Source organism: Pantherophis guttatus, chromosome 16 (genome assembly GCF_059756535.1).
Source record: "Pantherophis guttatus breed Tessera chromosome 16, ASM5975653v1, whole genome shotgun sequence".
NCBI lineage: Eukaryota > Metazoa > Chordata > Lepidosauria > Squamata > Colubridae > Pantherophis > Pantherophis guttatus.
The window spans coordinates 1,938,683-1,962,874 of NC_142078.1; the positions used below are offsets into that span (position 1 = coordinate 1,938,683).

General features: G+C 43.7%; 1 protein-coding gene across 1 annotated transcript in view; it reads right to left on the reverse strand.

Annotated features, from left to right (window-relative positions):
* AGPAT2 (1-acylglycerol-3-phosphate O-acyltransferase 2) overlaps positions 1-24,192 on the reverse strand; it is a 52,372-nt gene that overhangs the window by 27,589 nt on the left and 591 nt on the right. The window lies entirely within an intron of this gene.

Here is a 24,192-nt window from a genome sequence, read left to right on the forward strand (position 1 = left end):
CCCATCATAAAATTAGCGGCTAAGGGGGAAGAAAAGATGTAAGCTGAATTTAAAGGGGCAAAAAACCCGAAAAGAAAATTGACTTTTGAATAAAACTATCTGGAAAAATTTTAAAAATTAGAAGAAGTAACCCCAAAATTGGCTAAAGGATTGGAAAGAAAATAAATAGATCCTTTTTTTTTAATGTTAAGAAAAACAAAACAGAAATTGGACAATAAGCCCTGCAACAGAAGTGCTGTATAACTAAAAGATAAATAAAAGAAAAAAAAGAGGGGAAAAGTATTGTTTAATTTGGACTGGACTATAAAATTGATTTGGTATTTTCAAAGTTAAAAAGAAGAAAAAAGAAGCTAGTAAAGATTGTTAATATGGATTGATACAAAATGTATACTTCAGACAATTAAGAGGAATTGTGGATTGTAGAGAGAGGATTGTAACCTCCCGGGAGGTTACACGAGGCTGGCTCCAGGGGATTATAGGTGCTTCTCTGAGTGAGGGTGACTTTCCTGCCGCCTTGAAAGAGGCGGTGGTGAGGCCCCTCCTCAAGAAGCCTTCCCTGGACCCGGCTGAATTAGCTAACTATTGTCCAGTCTCCAACCTTCGTTTTGTGGCGAAGGTTGTTGAGAGCGTGGTGGCACGACAACTTTCCCGACACCTGGATGAAGCTATCTATCTAGACCCGTACCAGTCGGGCTTCAGGCGGGGGTACAGCACAGAAACGGCATTGGTCGCGTTGGTGGATGATCTCTGGAGGGCTCAGGACAGGGGTTGCTCCTCTGTCCTAGTCCTATTAGATCTCTCAGCGGCTTTTGATACCATCGACCATGGTATCATGCTGCAGCGGTTGAGGGGGTTAGGAATAGGGGGCACCGTTTTGCGGTGGTTCTCCTCCTTCCTCTCCGACCGCTCGCAGTTTGTGTTGGCAGGGGGACAGAGGTCGACCTCGAGGCGTCTCACATGGGGGGTGCCGCAAGGGTCAGTCCTCTCGCCCCTCCTGTTCAATATTTATGTGAAGCCGCTGGGTGAGATCATCCGTGGTTTTGGGGTGAAGTGCCATCTGTACGCTGATGATACTCAGCTGTACATCTCCACCCCAGACCACCCCAACGATGCCCTTGATGTGATGTCTCGCTGCCTGGAGGCCGTGCGGGTCTGGATGGGGAAGAACTTGCTCAGACTCAACCCCTCCAAGACCGAGTGGCTGTGGCTTCCGGCGCCCCGATATAGTCAGCAGGTGCCATCGCTGACTATTGGGGGTGAATCTCTGCCCCCCACAGAGAGGGCTCGCAATCTGGGTGTCCTTCTGGATGCACGGCTGTCCTTAGAAGAGCATATGACGGCCGTGGCCAGGGGGGCCTTTTATCAGGTTCGCCTGATTCACCAGTTGCAGCCCTTTCTGGATCGGGACGCCCTACGCACGGTCACTCATGCCCTTGTTACTTCCCGGTTGGACTATTGTAATGCTCTCTACATGGGGCTCCCCTTGAAGAGCACTCGGAGGCTCCAACTGGTCCAGAATGCAGCCGCGCGGGTGGTTATGGGCGCAACTCGTTGTGCCCATGTGACACCCCTCCTGCGCGAGCTGCACTGGCTCCCAGTGGTCTTCCGGGTGCGATTCAAGGTGTTAGTTACCACCTTTAAAGCACTCCATGTCATAGGACCAGGGTACCTCCGAGACCGTCTTCTGCCACCAATAGCCTCCCACCGACCAGTCCGTTCCCACAGGGAGGGTCTCCTCAGGGTGCCGTCAACCAAGTTATGTCGACTGGCGACGCCCAGAGGGAGGGCCTTCTCTGTGGGAGCCCCAGCCCTGTGGAACGAACTACCCCCGGAAATTCGTAAGATCTCCGACCTCCGGGCGTTTCGCTGCGCACTGAAGACCCTGTTGTTCCGCCAGGCCGGACTAACAACACAATAGTTTTTAAATTGGGATATTTAAATTTATTGGGGTTTTAAATCTGAGCCACTTTATTTAATTATTTTAAATTTTATATTGTTGTTTTCTTTGTGTTTTTAAACAGGCTGTACACCGCCCTGAGTCCTTCGGGAGAAGGGCGGTATAGAAATAAAATTATTATTATTATTATTATTATTATTATTATCTTCAAAAAAAATTGAAGATCTCCAAACATTGCAATTTGGAACCTTTGTTTTGGAAAATTTTGAACTGCATTAGTGATACAAGTCGTGAGAACTTTTAGGGAGGATTGCTTTGTCTGCAAGCAGCTTGACTTTTGAAAAAAAAAAGGAAAACAACGAAACTTTTAAAACTGGAACAATATCAACACAGAAAAAATGAAATGGCGCAGGAAATTAGAGAAATGATGTAAATGGTGTACTTGTCATGGAAAGCGGAAATAAAAGGAATAATTACAATGTTACATGGAGAATCGAAACTTGAGGACGCAAAAATTGAGATAGAGCATGCTCCAGCCGACAAGGAAATAAAGACAGAGAAGCAAGACACAGAGACTGAAAATAAAGAAGATAAAGAGATTAAGATGAGATTAATTTTGGAAAATTAATTGAATATGTGGATAGTAAGGATCTGGATGTGAGTCAACAGACTCAGACTTAACCCAGACAAGACTGAGTTGCTGTGGGTATTGCCTCCTAAAGACTATGTTGACTGTCCATCCTTGGTCCGGGGGGGGAGAAATTGTCCCCCTCAGAACGGGCTCACAATTTGGGTGTCCTCCTAGACTCACAGCTAAGATTAGAGCAACATCTGGCAGCTGTGGCTAGGGGGACCTTTGCACAAGTTCGCCTGGTGCACCAATTGCAACCCTACTTGGATCGGGAGGGTCTCCTCACAGTCACTCATGCCCTTGTCACCTCACGGTTAGATTATTGCAACACGCTCTACATGGAGCTACCCTTGAAGAGTGTTCGGAGACTACAGTTGGTCCAGAATGCAGCCGCATGAGCTATCGTGGGTGCACCTAGATACACCCACATTACACCAATTCTCCGCAAGCTGCACTGGCTCCTTATTGGTCTCCGGGCACAATTCAAGGTGTTGGTTATTACCTTTAAAGCCCTACATGGCTCAGGGCCAGGTTATCTTCAAGACCGCCTTCTACCGCATAGCTCCCAGCGACCGGTAAGATCCCAGAGAGTTGGTCTCCTCCGGGTCCCGTCAGCTAAACAATGCCGGCTGGTGGGCCCGCGGAGGAGGGCCTTCTCTGTGGCTGCCCCAGCTCTCTGGAACCAGTTACCTCCTGAGGTCCAGACCATCCCCACCCTATTGGCCTTCCGGAAAGCGGTGAAGACCTGGCTTTTCCGGCAGGCCTCGAGCTGTTGATCTCGCTCTTGCGATCTGACGAGATCCGGCCATGAATGGTGTGAATGGGTTTTAACGTTTTTAATTTTAAATGTTTTTATAATGGTTTTTTAAATGCATTGTAAGCCGCCCTGGGTCCCCGGAGAAAGGCGGCATATAAATTGAACTAAATAAATAAATAAATAAATAAATAAAATAATAATAAAAAGGAGGTTTTTAGATATTACATTGGGATTAACAATGGAAAAAACAGAAAGGGCGGAAAGAGACAAAGAAGGAAAGAAGAGTGGAATAGAAAGAACACAAAAAAACTTAAATGATTACACTGGAATTAACAGTGAAAAGATAAAAAAGGATGGAAAACAACAGGAAATGTAGGGCAAAATAGAAGAGTCCAGGTCTGTGAAATACAGAATGATTACATTGGGATAATCAGTGGGGAGATAAGAAAAGGAGAAAAGAGATGGGAAACAATGGGAAATTTAGGGCAAAATAGGAGAGTTCAAGATTTTAAAGCACAAAAAAAAAAGTGGGGGAAGCAAAAATAAAAATGGGAAGGGTGAAAAAGAAATGAAAGAGAAATATGCTGTATATATTTAGAATTGAAATATGAACTGTAGTAAGAAATAAATGGGAAATCATATGATTGCAAAAATGAAATGAAGAATAATTGGAATATTTTTATTTGTATCTTTGAAATTTAGATAATGACTTTTTTTTTTTTTTAGAAATATAAATAAGTTTAAACTGTAACAATTGAAATACCTTTAACGGTATATGATGGTGAAAGTAGAAAGGATTAAGTTGTGGCTTTGAGTAATATATGGGGAAAGCTTTAGGATTAGAGGATAACAGCTAGAACTGTTATGTTTTGAAATTTAATTAGGGAAACTGTAATGATTGAAATATTTTTAATTGTATATTGTGATGAAAACAAAAATGACTAAGTTGTGGTTTAGAGGAACATAAGGGGAAAATTATTTGGTTTTTTATCATGTAAACATAATTAATTGATTTGTAAGAAATTGGATTGCATGGAAATAATTGGAATATTCATGTTCATATTGATTAATATACAAAGGAAAAAAAGAGATAGTTATATAACTGATTTATATTAAAATGTTGGATCTGTATTATCAAAGGAAATGTATGTTATAAAATAAGTGGGTTTATTATTTCTATAAGAATTGAACAATTGTAACACTACATAACTAATTAATTTGAGGATAGATATAAAAATAGGTAACAATGGGAAGTTCTATATTATAATATAGAATAGAAGGAAATATAGAATAGAAGGAAAAAACTGAATTTGGTTAAGTTTAGAGATGAGAATGAAGGGTAATATTGGTTCTTAAAAAAATAGATGCGAAATAAATATGGCAAAAAGGAAATATAGAAATTGTAAATTTAAGTGAAATGACTAAACACTGTCTAAATTTGTGAATCGGCCAAATACTCTGTTCAAAGAAAATATATTGTATGTTTGTATGTGTGTCTAAAAAATAAAAAAACTTTTAAAAAAAGTTGAATGCTACAGTGGAAAGAAGAGCCAGCAAGGAAATTGTTTTTTTGTAATTCCTCTCCGGATAAAGAGAGGACCTGGGATCACCCATAAGTGCTCCGGACAGCTGCTCCTTATGAGGAGACCACAAGCAATACTCTCCAATTGGTTCAGAGTTCTGGGAGACAAAACAATAGCCCCCTTTTTACTCAAAACAAGGTCAGCGTCTTCAAAGGGATGCAAATGGATTTACATATTTCCTTTTCTAAAAAGAAATGTAATCCTTCCTGTGGGAAAATGCTTTTGTTTTGAATTCTTTTTAAAAAAAATCTGATAGGATTAAACTATGAAGCTTGGACATAAGAGGGAACCAGAAGGAACTAAAATGTACAATTAAAGGGGAAGGGCACTTAATTTGATTTACTAAGACAGAATTAAGAAAATTATTTTTTAATACTGAATAATGTTTTGAGCAATGGACTCAGAAGTTAATTTTAAGAGTGTCTGTTCTAGACAACTGTGTTTAAAAAATATTGTGGAAGAGGAACAAGTTTTACCGGACCAGATTGAGACTCATCTGACAGTGGATTTAAAAATGAAAGGCTACAAGAGATGGAAAAAGATGATGCACTTAGAAAGAAGCCATCTGATGTCTTAATAATTAAAGGGGATTAAAAAGAATTTGCAAACCAGGAGAATGACCTAGATTTCCCTATAATGGATTTACAAAAGAAGCTTGCTAAAACTCTGTAGAAAGTTAGCACTCACCCTCCTAGAAGAATGAAATATTTTAGGAAATATTAAAAAGGCAGAATATTTTATTTCCCCTAAAAGAGAAATAGAAATCTTAAGGGAGACAGGAACTCAAAGCTTCATCTCCCTGCTCCCAGCAGATATTTGGTGCCTATTAAGAAGGACAAGGTGGATCAGTGGCTAAGACACTGAGCTTGTCGATCGAAAGGTCGGCAAATCGGCAGTTCGAATCCCTAGTGCCGTGTAACGGGGTAAGCTCCCGTTTACTTGTCCCAGCTTCTGCCAATCTAGCAGTTCGAAAGCACGTAAAAAACACAAGTAGAAATACAGGGACCACCTTTGGTGGGAAGGTAACAGCGTTTCGTGCACCTTTGGCATTGAGTCATGCTGGCCACATGACCACGGAAACATCTTCGGACAGCGCTGGTTCTTCGGCGTTGAAACGGAGATGAGCACTGCTCCCTAGAATCGGGAACGACTAGCACATATGTGAGAGGGGAACCTTTACCTAAGGACAGCCTCTCTACAAGAGAAAAGACCTTCAACTCCAGGGTGATGGGATTAAGACATGAGCCCCCAAGACATAATAGGATTATCTAGCAGCAGGGCTCATTGCATTGCAAAATCACCTGGGGACATTGCATCACCCTCCAGGCTTCAATCAAACTTGATTCAGACAAACATGACCCCACATGGCCCCATGGGAGTCTGACAGCAACCCATAGAATACATGTCCTTGCCACAGGAACAGGAAGCTCAAGGGCAAGGCCCAAGAGAGAGTATAAATAACCCTCACTCACCACTCCATGTGGTCAGCTGCCCAGGACCTCAAACTCACGTGGTCCTGTCCATCAATAATCCATCTTTCCAATCACCTCCCATGTTTCCAGTGTCTTTCTTCCCACTTGGAACTGAACCAGATGGTTATATTTCTTCCAACAGCTCTGAAGAATTTTCTGCACTTTCTATTTTTCTATTCTTTTAATTTTTTATACTTCGAATTAGCTTTTATCATTGTAATTTTTAATAAAATTACTTTTAAAAAATTCCTGAGTTAAAAAAAAAAAAAAACAAGCTGCCAAGTCACAAAGGCCCAAAAGGCTTAATTCACCTTTGGGCGTTGCCAGTCTTTGGGAAGCAGTTTGCACCTAGTCAGCCCCAAGATGACTGCGCCTAGGTCCCAATTCCCTCTTGTCTAGAGCATCTTCAAATGGGGCCCCTCACAAAAGCAGGAGGAACAACTATCCACCAATGCCTAAAAAAATAATAATAATTCAGAGCCCTAAATGCTAGACCAGGGGTCAGCAACCTGCAGCTCTGGAGCCGCATGTGGCTCTTTCACCCCTCTGCTGCGGCTCCCTGTCACTCAAAATATGCGTCACAACTGCCAATGTGCGACACCCGCCGGCACGCGATTTATTGAGCTTTTCAATCCCCAGTAGGCCAACCATGGATAAATCCAAGAAAAGAAAAGTTTCAGAAGAAAACAGAATGTTTAATTCAACTACATATGCTAGTTTTGTGGCCGCACAGGAAATAGTCAGTCATGGGAAGGGTTTTGTGGCTCCCGGTGTTTTCTTTTCTGTGGGAAATGGGTTCAAATGGCTCTTTGAGAGTTTAAGGTTGCAGACTCCTGATCTAGACCAACGTTTCTCAACCAGGACAATTTAAGAGGGGTGGAACCAGGGGTAAAATCCATTTTTTTTACTACCAGTTCTGTGGGTGTGGCTTGGTGGGCATGGCAGGGGAAGGATACTGCAAAATCTCCATTCCCACCCAACTCTGGGTCCAGCTTGAGGTGGTATTTGCTGGTTCTCCGAACTGCTCAAAATTTCCGCTACCGGTTCTCCAGAACCTGTCGGAACCTGCTGGATTTCACCCCTGGGTGGAACTTCAACTCCCAGGGTGCTAGGTGGGGTATTCTGGGAGTTGAAGTCCACCTATCATAAAGGTGCTGAAGCTGAGAAACAATTAGACCACAGTTCCCCAACCTTTCTGGCTTTGCGGACTGGCGGGGAGAGGAAGGGAGAGGATGGTTCCACATGGGCAACGAGGAAACACGTGTGTGCACGCAGCCCCATTTGTGCAACAGGCAGGCACGCCACTCATGCAAATGGAGCATATGCTTGCCCATCATTTCCGCAGCCCAGTTCCGAATGGCTCAAGGCACAGTAGTGGGCTGTGGCGCATGGGTTGGGGACTCCTGTGTTAGACAGTATCAGCAACTGAGGGGGTCCTTGGTGCTCTCTGAGCTTGGCTTTCTTGCAGGGTTTCATTACCCAAATTAGGTAACATCATCAGTGCTGATGTTATCTAGTTTGGATAATGGAAATGTCTGCAAAAAACCCCAAGCAAGCTCAGAGAGCACCAAGGACCCCCTTATGTCAATTCAAGTCAAATCTTTGTCAGTGCACAACATATGTACAATGAGATTGGTTGAACTCCCTCAGTGCATCCCCCCCAAACCAGGGGTGAAATGCTCCCAGTTCGGACCGGATCACCCAATCTGGTAGCGATGGTGGCGGGTAGTTCAGAGAATAGGTAGCAAAAATCCCTGCACCCCCCCACCATGCCCAGCTGAGCCGCATGATCATCAGAGGCTTTCTTATTTTTATTTTTAAAAGCATTTTTTCTACAATCTCTTCCGACGAAAAAATGCTTTTAAAAGTTAAAAAAAAAAAAAGCCTCTGATGATCATGCAGTTCAGCTGGGATCGTCAGAGGCTTTTCAAAGCATTTTTTTCTGCAACCTCTTGGCCAAAGAGGTGGTTAAAAAATGCTTTGAAAAGTCTCTGACGATCCCAGCTGAGTTGCCTGATCGGCAGAGGCTTTTCAAAGCATTAGAAAAAATTCTTTGAAAAGTTTAAAAAAAAAAAAAGTTGGCCACGCCCACCTAGTCACATTACCCACCACCACCACCAAGCCACGCCCACAGAACTGGTTGTAACAAATTTTACATTTCACCCCTGCCCCCAACACAATACAACTCACAGTGAAGACAGAAAATCCCTAACCCAATAAATCATATTGGTCTTATTGCAACAGTGTGAACATGTTACACGCTGTGCTAGCATTCAGGAGTCTGACAGCCCACGGATAAAAACTGTTCTTCAGCCTGTTTGTGCGGCTGGCTATGCTTCTAGGCTTCTATGCCAACCCTGAGCTACAAATATTCTCCTTTATTAATATCAGCAACTGCCTGGAAATTGTTTTGGGACAAAATTTACCGAGCCCTTTTACAAAAGAGCAAAGCCGAAGGACTTTGCATTGGCGAAAACTGCTTCAGGTTGAAATAACGAAAGAGGGAGGTCATTGCCATTCCTGTCCCACCCCCTTCCCAATTCCAGAGCAAATACACGGCTATTTTTACCAAGCAAAGGATGAAGTATTGCATTCACACTAAAAGGTTCAGTGCTGTCAGGCTGCCCCGTTACAATCCAACTAAGTGGGATATCTAAGTCTTCCTTCTGTGACGATCTCTCTCTGCTCACAAAACGTTTCCGGAGTTTTACAGCCAAGGAAAAGACGAAAACCAGTCTATCAGGATTGTGGGGCGTTTGCCTCTGTGCCTTACAATCTCAGCAGTTTTCATTAAGCGGATTATGACAAGGAAGCTGAGAAGCAACTCGCAACTCTAAACACTTAGACCAGAAATTGTTCTGCCCCAGCTCCGGATTTCCAAGGATATTGACACACACCAACGGTCCTTATCAAATTTATTAAGTAGCAAGAATAAACCAAAGTCCGGCAAAGGTTGGCAACCAGCCCAGAAAACAAGATAGGATAAGACTTTTCCAAAAATGCTCTGATGATAATTACAAGTTGTTTCCAGCAAGAAACTTACTAACCGCGTGTGACTTAAATAGGCTAAGGGAACGGCCAATTATCCTCAAGCCTTACTCCCGAGGAGACCTCCTCCTCCTCCTAAGTAGCCACTCCTGCCTTTTGGCAGCCCTGCGTGCCCGAGCATTGAGAAGAGGCTCCTCCACTTCGCTCTCTCCACTGGAAGGAGCCTCTGGAGGTTCTGAAGGCCCAGGCTGAGTCTCTGCCTCTGGCACCACATCCTCTTCAGCCTCCTCGCTGTCCGACGCAAGCGCCGGCTGTGCAGGCTGCTGACATGACACCGCACCAGCCTCATCACCATCAGGATCAGCCACGATCCACGCAGGCCTCTGGCGGGCCACAACAGAAATACCAAATGCATAGGTTGTCCCAAAAGTGCTTTTTCCAAGAAGCAACTGGACTTTTTTGTCTTTCTTTGAAGACGTTTTGCTTCTCATCCAAGACGCTTCTTCAGTTCTGACTGAATCTTCTACCTACATCCCAAAATACACAAGTGAGACTGTCCCATTGTCTCTATTCAGTTCCGTTCTTCTGACAATGACTAGCCTCAGCCTTATGCTAACAGCACTCCCAGCTACCTACAAGATACCACCTAAGGCAGTGTTTGGCCTCTGGACGATGTGTGAACTTCAACTCCCAGAATTCCCAGAATGTGTGGACTTCAACTCCCAGCTCTGCTGGCTGGGGAATTCTGGGAGTTGAAGTCCACACATCGTCCAGCAGCCAAGGTTGAGAAACACTGACCTAAGGGGTCCTAAGGAAACTGAACCCTGCGAGGCAATCTCCCCAACAACCCCATTTTAGTTCCCAAGGATGTTGAATAGCTGTATATCAACATCCCACACAAGCATAGATTTCAAACTATCAGGAACATCATCAGTAATGTCAACACCGCATCCACTGGCATCAAACTGTGCAAAGTACAGACCCAAAATTAGTTCAGCTTTGGGCAGTTACATGTATCGACAAGTCAACGGCATAACCATGGGCACATGGATGGCTCAACATGCCAACACCTTCTTGGCTGAACCTGGAACGATGCTTTCTCAACTCTTATCCTCAGAATTCCTCCCAAGCGATTCCCTGATGAGATTTTCCCCATCTGGACCCACGGAAAGGAATTCCATCAGGACAGTAGTGAAATGTAAAATTTGCTACTACCGGTTCTGTGGGCATGGCTAGATGGAGGGGGGAGGGTAATGTGACTGGGTGGGCGTGGCCAATTTTTTTTTTTTTACTTTTAAAACCATTTTTTCTACAACCTCTTCGGTGAAGAGGTTCTTAAAAAATGCTTTCAAAAGGCTCTGACGATCCCAGCTGAGTTGACTGATCATCAGAGGCTTTTTTTTACTTTTAAAAGCATTTTTTCGGCGGAAGAGGTTGTAGAAAGAATGCTTTTAAAAGTAAAAAAAAAAAAACCTCTGATGATTTCACGCTGCTTTGGGGGGATAAATCAACTCTTTCCTGCAATAGCCCTTCAAATATTGCTATCGTGTCCCCCGCTAATCTTTCTCTTTGTTTTTGATTCTGGATGGGGGTTGCACTTCCCCAGATTGAACTTGGGGGGATGGGAGATTTTCTCTTGGACTGCTCAAGGAGCAAGTGGCAGCCATGGCTGGGGGAAGGGCTTTGCACAGGTATTGGACTAGAAGGTCTCTAGGATCCCCTTGCAGATTCTCCTAGTGCACCAATGATGCTCTTTCCTGGACTGACAGCCCTTGCTCATGGTCACTCACACCTTGGTCACCTCCAGGGGTGAAATGCTCTAAAGCCTGCTACCGGTTCACTTCACTACCAGTTCCCTTTGCACGTGCATGTGCAGTGCATGCCAAACATGCGTTTTGTGCTCATGCGCACCGCAGGCGCTACTGCGCAGCACTGAAAAAGGAGGATTAAGAAGCCTTTTGGTAAGTAGAATAGCGCTGGGGGGGAACAGCTGTGCCACACAATTTAGATTCACTAGAAAGCAGGATTTCCTGTTTTCTAGCGAATATAAATAGCGTGACACAGCTGATCGTCGGAAATACCAGTTCAGACAAACCTGTAGCATTTTTTTACTATCGGTTCAGGCGAACCGGTCCAAACCGGTAGCATTTCACCCCTGGTTACCTCCCTATTTGAAGTAGTGGAACATGCTTCACATGGGGCTGCCTTTGAACACCACCCTGTGAAGAGCACTGCACACAACAATGGCAGCCCCCTAGGTTTACACAAGTAAAAGTTTTGTTGTACAATGCTGCACTGGTTTCCAGGTTCTTCCTAAATGCAAGTCAGAGTACTAGTTACACCTTTAAAGCCTGATTAGACCCAGATTATTGGTGGGACCTCCTTTCCCCAAGGACTTCTACCCTTCCTATCAGGTCAGACGCTGTGGGCGCGCTCCAGGGCCTTCCCCTAAATATTGATGGGAGCTAGGAAGCATGTTTTTTCCAAGGCAGTACCTGCCTCAGTCCTGGTTGCAAGCTGTTTACTCTGCAGCCCAAAGTGTGCCAGGCCTCCTCGACTCTCCTTACTTTCCATCAAGCTTGCTTTTTGTAATTACACATTTTTTAAAAATTGATTTGGTGCGACGCCTTTGTGATTTTTAATATTCTAATGCAATTAGTTCTATGAGTTTAATATGCTTTTAACTTTTGATTGGGAGCCGCCCAGAGTTGATTAGAAAATGGGCGGCTATATAACTCACTTTCAACAAATTATGAAATAAAAACGCCGGCAGCGCATAGCTCAAGCCAGGTGTTATTTCATAAGCTGCAGCCTATATTGGACAGCCATTCTGCACTTTTTCAGACACTGCATAGCAAAGGCCATACCTGCAAGCCAACAACCACCCAGCCTGATGCTGAATCTCACAAGGAGCAATAAAGTTAATGTGAGAATCTTTCTTTCACAGCTACACCAAGGCCAGGGGCCAGCAAGTACACCCCCAGGATTACCCACATTGTCACATGCTCTTCCTCTAAGGGGACCCACCTACGCCATCATCTGTTAGCAATGTCCCTCTGGATTCTGTGTGGGGCAAACAGGGCACATTCACAAGCCTTGAGGATAGCCATAGCCCTTGGACTTATACACCGCTTCACAGTGCTTTGCAACCCTCTCTAAGCGGTGTACAGAGTCAGCCTCTTGCCCCCAACAATCTGGGTCCTCATTTTAACCCACCTCGGAAGGATGGAAGGCTGAGTCAACCTTGAGCCTGGTGAGATTTGAACTGCCAAATTGCAGCTAGCAGTCAGCTGAAGTAGCCTGCAGTACTGCACTCTAATTACTGTGCCACCTCAGCTCCCTCTTCGCTCCTCCTGCCTCTCTTCGCTGCATCTGGGGGCATGGTTGGGGCTTACTTCTGAGAGCAGCCAGCTGGCTTTTCCTTAGATTCTGCAAAGGGTGCAGAAAGGGCAGCGTCGACATCAATCTTGCCTGCGAGGTTTATTAATTCAATTTATTATTTATTAATTCAATTTGTATGCCGCCCCTCTCCGAAGACTCGAGGTTGCCTTATGGCCAAGAGCTACAGACTAACAAGAGTTCACACTTCTGGTCAGCTCTCCCCAGGCCGTTGGCGCATTGTGGGGAGCGAGAAGCTGTGTCCAGGGACCTTTGGTTCATGAATTACATTTTGATGCCATCTGAGCTTCCCATAACATTTAAATTCACACAGTGCGGCAAGCCATAAACCAGGCTTTACAAATCCCAGTCACATTAAAGGTAAAGGTAAAGGTTCCCCTCGCACATATGTGCTAATCGTTCCCGGCTCTAGGGGGCGGTGCTCATCTCCGTTTCAAAGCTGAAGAGCCAGCGCTGTCTGAAGACGTCTCCGTGGTCATGTGGCCGGCATGACTCAACACCAAAGGCGCACAGAACGCTGTTCCCTTCTCACCAAAGGTGGTCCCTATTTTTCTCCTTGCATTTTTTTTACGTGCTTTCGAACTGCTAGGTTGGCAGAAGCTGGGACAAGGAACGGCAGCTCACCCCGTTACGTGGCACTAGGGATTTGAACCGCTGAACTGCCGACCTTTCAATCGACAAACTCAGCGTCTTAGCCACTGAGCCACCACCGAAACCCAACGAACTGCATTAAACCTCCAGCCTAATTTCCCAAGACATCATTTTTTTAAAACAGCACTTGAATGGCATTTTCAAAAGAACATATATTTCAATAACTCCACCCTTCTCAAAGATCTTTCCCACAGCCTGCCACGAGCAAAACAGGAAGGCTCCTGCAACAGGACGGAGATGTTTTTCCTCCCTGTGAAAACAGACTCTTCTTTTGACACAGTAAACTTTCCAATCTGGATTGGGTAACTTGCTGTTTGAAGCCCTGGCTTCCTTGGTTGTCTTCCAGCGAGTTTTCAGAGCCAACCTCCAGAGCATGTACAGCTCCATAATCAAAACACGGTTTATCCGAGGGGAGGACACAACCTTTTGGGTTGGCTCATTCATGTCACAATCAGCCAGACATGTTGAAAGAAGGCAACTGCAATCTGTGCAGTTCAGAGAACCCCGAAATCCCACTCCTGGCTGGCCATGCCCACCCTGCCCCTCCCCTCCCAGGAGTCCCCACACAGCTCCTTTTGGATGCATGTAAGTACAGGGCACGCACGGAGGCTCGAGGAGGGCAAAAAACAGGCTTACCGGAAGTTCGGGAAGGCCAGAAACAGCCTCATTTCTGGCCTCCAGAGGGCCTCCGGAACCTGGGGAGGCCATTTTTGCCCTACCAGAGGCTCGAGGAAAGCCCCTGGAGCCTGGGGAGGGCAAAAATGCCACCCCCACCCCCCTCCGTGATGCAGGAGGCTGACTAAGCCATGGCCACCATGGCCACACCCACCCAGCAACTGGGCAGAGAACCCCTTGCTCAAAATTTTGGAGCCCACCCCTGGAGGCAACCACTTCCCCCCAAAGGACAGGGCCTTTTGGGAATTCAGGAGCTGAAAGGGAGAAGAAGTCTCCAAAGCTTAAAATATCTATTTCCCTCTTAAATAAACATGGCAGGAAAAGATCCAGGTTTTTTTTTTTAACTGCATCTACCCCATGGGGATGTGGAGAGAGACCTTGGCCCATAGAATTGCCAAGAGTCAGACACGACTGAATGGATAACATCATCATCACCTCAAGGGACTCTGGGAAAGTCAGTAAATGGAGGCTGATGGGTTGAGCTTGTCCCCATGTCCTGGGGGAAGAGCGTTCGAGGTGAGACAAGAAGTCCCTCCTGAAAAAACAGGTGCTCTTCAGCTGCTAGTCTAGTGAAGAGAAGGACCAGGGGAGACAGGATAGCATCTTCCAATATTTGAGGGGCTGCCACAGAGAGGAGGGGCTCAAGCTATTTTCCAAAGCACCTGAAGGCCAGACAAGGAAGAATGGATGGAAACAAGGGGAGAAATTTTCTGAAGGTGAGAACAATCAACCAACAGAAAAAATTAATTGCCTTCAGAAGTTGTGGGAGCTTCATCTCTGGAGGCTTTCAAGAAGAAACTGGATGGCCATCTGTCAGAAATGATGTGGGGCAGGGATGTACAACTCAAGGCCTTGGTGGTGCAGCAGACTAAAGCACTGTTAAGTAACACCAGCTGCCTGCAATTACTGCAAGTTCAAATCTCACCAGGCTCAAGTTTGGCTCAGCCTTCCATCCTTTCGAAGGTAGGTAAAATGAGGACCCGGATTGTGGGGGCAATAAGCTGACTTTGTATAAGAAAAAACACCGCTTGGGGAGGGGCTGAAAGCCCTACTAAGCAGGTATATACAAAAGTATGAAGGCTATTGCTTAACGCATTGTAAGCCGCCCTGAGTCTCTGGAGAAGGGCAGCATATAAATTGAACCAATAAATAAATAAAGAAATAAATAAATAGAGGCTCGGGAGCCGGATCCAGCCCGCAGGGTGCTTAGGTTTGGCCTACGGGGCCATCCTGGAAACAGCGAAGGACCAACCTGCACGCCTCTGCCAGCAAAAACAGAGCTTGTGGGAGCAACATAGATTTCCTGTCTCTACTTGTTGCCCTGACTTAAAGGCATTCCAGGAATTGCATATCTACTAGATTTATACACCCAACCGTCACGTAGGTGGGAAGGTGGTGGAGGAGGCGGTGTAGACTGGCACAGAGAAGCCATAAAGGACTTTTGTCCCGGTTTATGCCACACCTTTCAAGAGGTTGGGCAGCAAACAGTGTCACCTTGCCCAGAGGACGAGTGCCTTACAGGTAGCTAAAACTTGAGAGGAGCCTGGTAGCCCCTTTTCCAACTAAGAGATTTAATTGAAAAACTGCTTGTTTGCAGCAACACTTAGTTGCTTTCCTTGGCCTTAAACAAGTGTAACATAAAGTCTCTGGACTTTCTTTCCATCTTGATCCATCTGCTTTTTCAGAGTAAGGTCTTTGGCCCAGAGTTAGCTGTGGCCTTGAGTTTGCCACCCCCCAAAAAAGGCACAAATACCCTGTTTCCTCGAAAATAAGACCCAACTGGAAAATAAGCCTTAGCATGATTTTTCAGGATTCCCGTAATATAAGCCCTACCACCCCAGGGGTGAAATGTAAAATTTGTTACTACCGGTTCTGTGGGCGTGGCTTGGTGGAGGGGGCTAATGTGACTGGGTGGGCGTGGCCAACTTTAAAAAAGAAAACTTTTCAAAGCATTTTTTCTGCAAATGCAAAAAAATGCTTTGAAAAGGCTCTGAGGATCAGGCAACACAGCTGGGATCGTCAGAGGCTTTTCAAAGCATTTTTTAAACCACCTCTTCCCCGGAAGAGGTTGCAGGAAAAAAATGCTTTAAAAGTCTCTCTGATGATCCCAGCTGAGTTGCCTGATCCTCAGAGAGACTTATAAAGCATTTTTTTCTGCTTTAGTGCATGGAATCTCACCAATTGCGTCATTCAGCAATCATTTGACGTTACAACAGCGCTGAGGGGAAAAAATCTTTAAGACCAATGACTGCATTTATTACCTTTGCAGTGTCTCTCGGTCACATGATTACTGTTACATTCAGTATCTGTTGCCTCTGCCTGACTTTTCTTTTTCCCAGAGCAAAGCAGAGCAGAGACGAGACATTGGAGAGGAAGGGATTACAAGAGAGTAAGCAAGCACATCAGAAGGAATATGTCCGCTGTTTGCAGAGCACACTCAAGGCTGCAGGTGTACTCTCCTGTAATCTGTCCCTCTTTAATAAATGTAAATACAAAATTACTGTTATTACCCTCTTGCTAATTATTCCAGGATTGATAAGAGCATTCCCAAGGGCAAGGGAGTGGGGTGAAATGGCAGCACTGTTACAAGGTGTCCCACTTAACAATCACTTCATTTAATTAGAGAGCCACCAAACCCAATTGTGGCTGCTAAATGAGAACTATCTAGAGCCTTGGTGGTGCAGCAGACTAAAATACTGTTAAGTAACACCAGCTGCCTGCAATTACTGCAAGTTCAAATCTTACCAGGCTCAAGGTTGACTCAGCCTTCCATCCTTCCGAGGTAGGTAAAATGAGGACCTGGTTTGTGGGGGCAATAAGCTGACTTTGTATAAAAAAGAACACCACTTGGGGGGGGCGAAAGCCCTACTAAGCAGGTATATACTAAGCAGGTATATACAGGTATGAAGGCTATTGCTTCACGCATTGTAAGCCGCCCTGAGTCTCCGGAGAAGGCGGCATATAAATCAAACCAATAAATAAATAAACATGATGGCAAGGCAGATTCATCTTTCATTCACAGTAATCTACTTCAAGCTTCTCCAATATCATCCTCAAGAGGTGGATTTGATTTATATGCCGCCCTTCTCCGGAGACTCAGGGCGGCTTACAATGTGCTAAGCAATAGCCTTCATACTTTTGTATATTTATACAAAGTCAGCTTATTGCCCCCACAAACTGGGTCCTCATTTAACCTACCTTAGAAAGGATGGAAAGCTGAGTCAACCTTGAGCCTGGGGAGATTCGAACTTGCAGTAATTGCAGGCAGCTGAATGTTAATAATAGGCTATTAGTCTGCTGCGCCACCAGCTTTAGAATTCCTTTCCTTGAGGAACCCCGTAGCAAGCTGCTTAGCTCATTCTTTCCATCGCAAAAAGAAACTATAGCCCAACCTACCAAAAACATAACTGTAAAAGACAGGCTAGAAAGAAAAATTAAACTATGCAAGAAAATGGTAAGAGAACACCTTTTCTGATCTTGATGAACATAAGTCACTGGGACCCGATGGATTACATCACAGAGTTCTAAAGGAGCTGGCAGATGTCATCTCAAAACCACTGTACCACATCTTTCAAAAATCCTGCAGCACCGGGGAACTACCAGAGGACTGGAAAAGAGCTGATGTGGTTCCCATCCTGAGTCTCCGGAGAAGGGCGGCATATAAATCGAACCAATAAATAAATTAAAAAAATAAGAAGGAAAAAAAAAAACAGACCCAGGAAATTACAGACCAATCAGCCTAACATCCCTAACCAGGGTGGATAAAAATCAATGACTTTTTTAAAAAAATCAAAAAAATCGGATTTTTTAAAATTTAAATTGGATTTTTTTTTATTTAAATCGGATTTTTTTATTTAAATTGGATTTTTTTGATTTTTATCGAATTTATTTTAATAAAAAACTTTTGGGGTAAAAATCTATCGTAAGATAGTTTTCTATTTAAGATACATAAATAATTTAGTTTATTCAGCATGAAATGGAGCTTAGTTATGTAGCACGAGGCTGTATATTCTGCAACACTGGGACTATTGGTGAGTCAACAGTGGGTCAAAGGAGTAGCAGAGATGACAGTTGCTCTTTAAAAATTATGATTTAAATCGAGTTGATTTAAATCAAATCTTTTTACTAGCGATTTAAATCATGATTTAAATCGACTCGATTTAAATCAAATCCACCCTGTCCCTAACCAATCCCTAACCTAGACCAATCCCTAACAACTGGGAAGATACTGGAAAAAATAATTTAAAATACAGATCTGCGAACATCTAGAAACAAATAAAGCTATAACTAGAAGCCAGCAAGGGTTTGTTAAAAACAGATCATGCCAAACCAATCTTTTCATTCTTTGACAAAGTGATTAAATTAGTAGACCAGCGAAATACTGTGGACATAATATACTTGGACTTCAACAAGGCATTCGACAAAGTAGACCACAACCTACTTCTTGGTAAGCTAGAAAAAAGTGGCATAGATAGCATCACCACCAGACGATAAGTCAGTAACTGGCTGACAAACCATAAATGAGTAGTCCTTAATGGTACTACATCTACATGGAAGGAAGGAAGCAGCGGACTACCACGTTTCCATCTTAGGCCCAGTACTCTTCAATATCTTCATAAATCAAATATGAGTCAGCCGTGTTCAGCGGCAGCCCAAAAAGCCAATGCAATCCTACATTGCATTAACAGAGGGATACAATCAAGATCAAATGAGGTGCTAATACCACTCTATAAAGCCTTAGTGCAGTGATGGCTAACCTTTTTGCCATTGTGTGCCAGGAGAGGGGGGGCGGGGGGGAGGGTCACGCATGTACGTGCCCACGCGCATGCGCACGCAATCCCACCCACCCCCGCTCCTGGCACATGATGGCCTGGTAGGCCCATTTTTCTTTCTTACCTGATTCCAGATCCTTTCTATGCATCTGGGAATGGCGAAAACAGCCTTTCCCACTCCCTTGGAGGCCCTATGGAGGCTGAAAGGGCCCATTTCCCAACTCTCGGTGGGACAGGAAGTGACATTTTTTGCTGTCCCCAGCCTCCAGAACCTCTCTAGGTGTCTCTAGGAGCCTCTCTAGGAGTCTCTAGGAGCCTTTCTAGGAGTCTCTGGAGGCTGGGGACAGGAAAAAACATCACTTCCTGTCTCACCGGGAGTCGGGAAATGGGCCCTTTCAACCTCCGTAGGGCCTCCAAGGGAGTGGGAAAGGCTGTTTTCGCCCTTCCCAGATACACAGAGAGGATCTGGAGCCAGGTAAGAAAGAAAAACGGGCCTTCCCCACCCCGCCCCAGGCCCTCCAGAGGCAGGAAACAGCCTGTTTCCCTACTTCTGATGGGCCCAGAAGACCCGAAAATCAGCTGGCTGGCGCACGCATGCGCCCCAGAGCTGAGCTGGCGTGCCCACTAATATGGCTCCGCGTGCCACCTGTGGCACGCATGCCATAGGTTCGCCATCACGGCCTTAGTGAGACCCCACGTAGAATACTGCATCCAGTTTTGGTCACTACCCTATAAAAAAGATGTTGAGACTCTGGAAAGAGTGCAGAGAAGAGCAACCAGGATGATTCGGGGACTGGAGACTAAAACATACAAAGAACAATTGCAGGAACCGGGCCTGGCTAGTCTAGGGAAGAGAAGGACCAGGAGAGACAGGATAGCAGTCTTCCAATATTTGAGGGGCTGCCACAGAGAGGAGGAAGGGGGTCAAGCTATTTTCCAAAGCACCTGAAGGCCAGACAAGGAATAATGAATAGAAACTGATCAAGGAGAGATTCAACCTGGAAATAAGGAGAAATTTCCTGACAATTAACCAATGGAACAGAAGTTGCCTTCAGCAGTTGTGGGAGCTTCATCCCTGGAAGCTTTCAAGAAGAGACTGGACTGCCATTGGTCAGAAATGGTGTAAGGTCTCCTGCTTGGACTAGATGACCTACACAGTCCCTTCCAACTCTGTTATTCTGTATTCTATTCTAGAAAATTCTTCCAATTTCTTGCTAGACATCCCCAAGGCTCCGGTTTAATTAAAACCATGACTCACTTTTCCACAATTAAGTGCCCGTCTTATGCAAACATCACAGCACTTCAACCAGAAAAAGGCACCAGAAGCAAAGCAATAAAAGGGATTTTACTCAGAACTGGGAAAATGTGAGAACTTTGCAACTTCCATGGCAAAATGCAATGGCAAAAGGTTGGATTCCTGATCTGTCCTCCTAACCAGAAGGAATCCAGTCCTGCTCGTCTTAAGCAGAGACACCGAGAACCCAGATCGGGTTTGGGAGAGACAAAGGTTAATAGCAGGGATGGAGTTTGGTGTGAACTCCTATAAAGGTTTCTCCCTGTGTTTGGACATAAAAAATACCACATTAATGTGTAATACACTCTCTTTGTTGCTTTCAAATCATTTTTTTAAAAAATTTGGGGCTATGGGGCACAGCTGGGTCTCAAGGCAGGGGCCCCTCAACAGTGTTTTAGCTGGATTTGACCGGAAGCATCACAGAGAAACAGTCGGGGAATTAGTGGGCTCCAATGAGCTCTGCGAAAACCCGTACTGACGAACCGCTGCCAAAGAGTCTTCAGACCGGAACTGTCCTGTAGGGATGGGGAAGAAGGAGAGGCACCTCGGAAGACCAAGGGGAACAGGCAAGTTCCTCGAAGGTCAGAGGAAACTTTCCAATTAGGCAGCAGGGGTGGCAGCCATTGCGGCTATCAAGAAGCTGGGGCAACCGGGCTAAGAATTGAGCAGGAGCGGTGACTGGAACAGAGTTTTGAAGCCGGGTGAGTGACAGCCAACCCACAGGCGAAATAACAACAAAAAAACCTTTCAAACCTGAAGAAACCCTGGAGTAAAAATAGCAGCTAATGGGCATGGGGGTGGGGAAGAAAAGAGGAAGTGTGAAGCAGAATTTAAAGGGACAAAAACCTGAAAAGAAAATTGACTTTTGAATAAGATTATTTGGAAAATTTTAAAAACTAGAAGAAATAACCCCAAAATTGGCTAAAGGATTGGAAAGAAAATATTTTTTTTTAATGTTAAGAAAAACAAATGAGAAATTGGACAATAAGCCCTGCAACAGAAGTGCTGTAGAATTAAAAGATAAATAAAAGGGGGGAAAGAGGGGGAAAGTATTGTTCAATTTGGACTGGACTATAAAATTGATTTGGTATTTTCAAAGTTAAAAAGAAGAAAAAAGAAGCTAGTAAAGATTGTTAACATGGATTGAAACAAAATGGGTACTTTGTCAGACAACTGATAGGAATTGTGGATTGTAGAGAGCCATCTTCAGGAGAAAAAAGATAATTGCAATTTGGAACCTTTGTTTTGGAAAATTCTGAACTGCATTAGTGATAACAGCTGTGAGAACTTTTAGGGAGGATTGCTTTGTCTGCAAGCAGCTTGACTTTTGAAAAAACAAAAAGGAATACAACAAAACTTTTAAAATTGGAATAATATCAAGCCAGAAAGAATAAAATGGTGCAGGAAATTAGAGAAATGATGAAAATGATGTACTTGTCATGGAAAACAGAAATATGAGAAATAATTACAATGTTACATGGAGAATCAAAACTTGAGGACCCAAAAATTGAGATAGAGCATGCTCCAGCCGACAAGGAAATAAAGACAGAGAAGCAAGACACAGAGACTGAAAATAAAGAAGATAAAGACGAGATTAATTATGAAAAATTAATTGAATATGTGGATAGTAACAATGAAAAGGAGATTTTAGAGATTACATTGGGATTAACAATGGAAAAAACAGAAAGGGTGGAAAGAGACAAAGAAGGAAAGAAGGGTGAAATAGAAAAAAAATATAAAAAATTTAAATGATTACACTGGGATTAACAGTGAAAAGATAAAAGAGAACAAGGGTGTAAAACAACAGGCAAAATAGAAGAGTCCAGGACTTTGAAATACAGAATGATTACACTGGGATAAACAGTGGGGAGATAAGAAAAAGGAGAAAAGGGATGGGTAACAATGGGAAATTTAGGGCAAAATAAGAGGGTTCAAGATTTTAAAGCACAAAAGAAAAAAAGGGGAAAGAAAAAGGCAAAAATAAAAATGAAAAGGGAGAAAGGGAGAAAGAAATGAAAGAGAAATATGTTCTATATACTTAGAATTGAAAAATGAATTATAGTAAGAAATAAAATAATTGGAATATTTTTATTTGCATTTTTGGAACTTAGATAATGATAAGTTTTTAGAAATATAAACGTTTAAACTGTAACAACTGAAATACCTTTAATGGTAAATGGTGGTGAAAGTAGAAATGACTTAAGTTATGGCTTTGAGCAATATACAGGGAAAGCTGTATGATTAGACGATAACAGCTAGAACATTTTTAAAATTTAAATAGGGAAACTGTAATAATTGAAATATTTTTAATTGTATATTGTGGTGAAAGTAGAAATGATTAAGTTGTGGTTTGAAAAAACATATGGGGAAATTATTTGGTTTATTATTATCATGTAAACATAATCGATTTGTTAGAAGTTGGATTGCATGAAAATGGAAATAATTGGAATATCCATGTTCATATTTTTGGAATTTATATAAAGAAACATGGGGAAAATTATTTGGTTTATGATTAATATACAAAGAAAAAGATAGTTATATAACTAACTGATTTATACTAAAATGTTGGGTTGTATTATCAAAGGACATGTATGTTATAAAATAAGTGACTTTATTATTCCTATAAGAAATGAACCATTGTAACACCACATAATTAATTGAGGATGGATATAAAAATAGATGACAATGGGAAGGGAAAAATTGAATTTGGTTAAGATTAGAGACGAGAACGAAGGCTAATATTGGTTTTTTAAAAAATAGATGAGAATAAATATCATGGCAAAAAGGAAGTATAGAAAATTGTAACTTTAGTTGAAATGACTAAACACTATTTAAATTTGTGAATCAGCCAAATGCTCTGTTCAGAGAAAATACATTGTTTGTTTGTATGTGTGTTTGGGCAAAAAATTAAAAAAAAACTTTTTATAATAAAAAAAACCCAGTGTTTTAGCTATGCTGCCCAAATTACAATAATCCAAGGGCAGCTATCCTAATCCCAATCCTGAATCTCTTTATTTAGTTCGGATTTATTGCCGGATTTGTGCGGCTACCTGTTACCAATGAGCTGAAGCCCGATTCATTTTATAGACTTTTGAAAGAGATTCCGCTACTTCTGCCTTCTCCCAACTTGGCAGCTACAATTCACAGAACGCCCAGGAGCCATGTTGGCTGGGAACTATGGTGTTTACAGTCCAACACCTCCTGGCTGGAGAAGATGGGTTGTCGACTGCTTAGCCAGAAAAGTCTTCTACAATGTTTCACAATCAGCTACATGGGAAGCATTGTTTTCAAACAGTAAGAACAATTTGTTATGAATTGTTGAAAGTGTTTCATTTAGATACAACAACATAGTTTCTCAACCTTGACAGCTTTAAATTGCTCGGTTTAAAAAAGCTCTGGGAATTAATTGTGAGGATCGAAGACTTTTTAAAGCTTGAGAAACACCGAGTTCAAATCCTGCCTTGCAGTGTACGTTGGGGTCTGCCTGCTCTGCCCTGCCCCCCAATTCCTTCCCCTTGGGGGCTCAACGCTGCCCTTGCGGTTCCGGCTTCAGTGTCCGGAGAAGCAAGCCAGGTTAACTTCCTAATTCACAGAATCCCAGGTGTGTAAACCTTAATCTACTTCTCCTCCCCTTTTCTGGATAATGGGATTGGTGGCCTCCTGGGAGGGTGGGCCTTGTATCTTAGGAAGAGCCACAAACAATACCTGCCACTGGCTACTCATCAGATACTATTAGCAGCCCAGAAGAGGCTGGGCAAGCAGGGAGGGCTGCATAGGGGCAATTGGGGGGGGGGGGGCTTACAGGTAAAGTTCTTACAGAGGTGCCAGGGCAGGACACCCATCGGCCAAAGCAGGGGAGGCCACCCTGGGTGAGCCCAGATGTGCTCCAAGGACCAGGAGACCACAACTTCTACAGCCGGAAGAGGGGAGAGGCAGTTTGGGGGGGGGGGCTCAGAACTTAAGCAGGATTCTTAGGAAGGCGAAAGAGCATGTCCAGAGTCCAGGCCAGCTCCCACCAAAGAAGGGGCTCCTTTCAGGCACATCCACTGAGGGGGTCAGCCGGGGGACTTGCA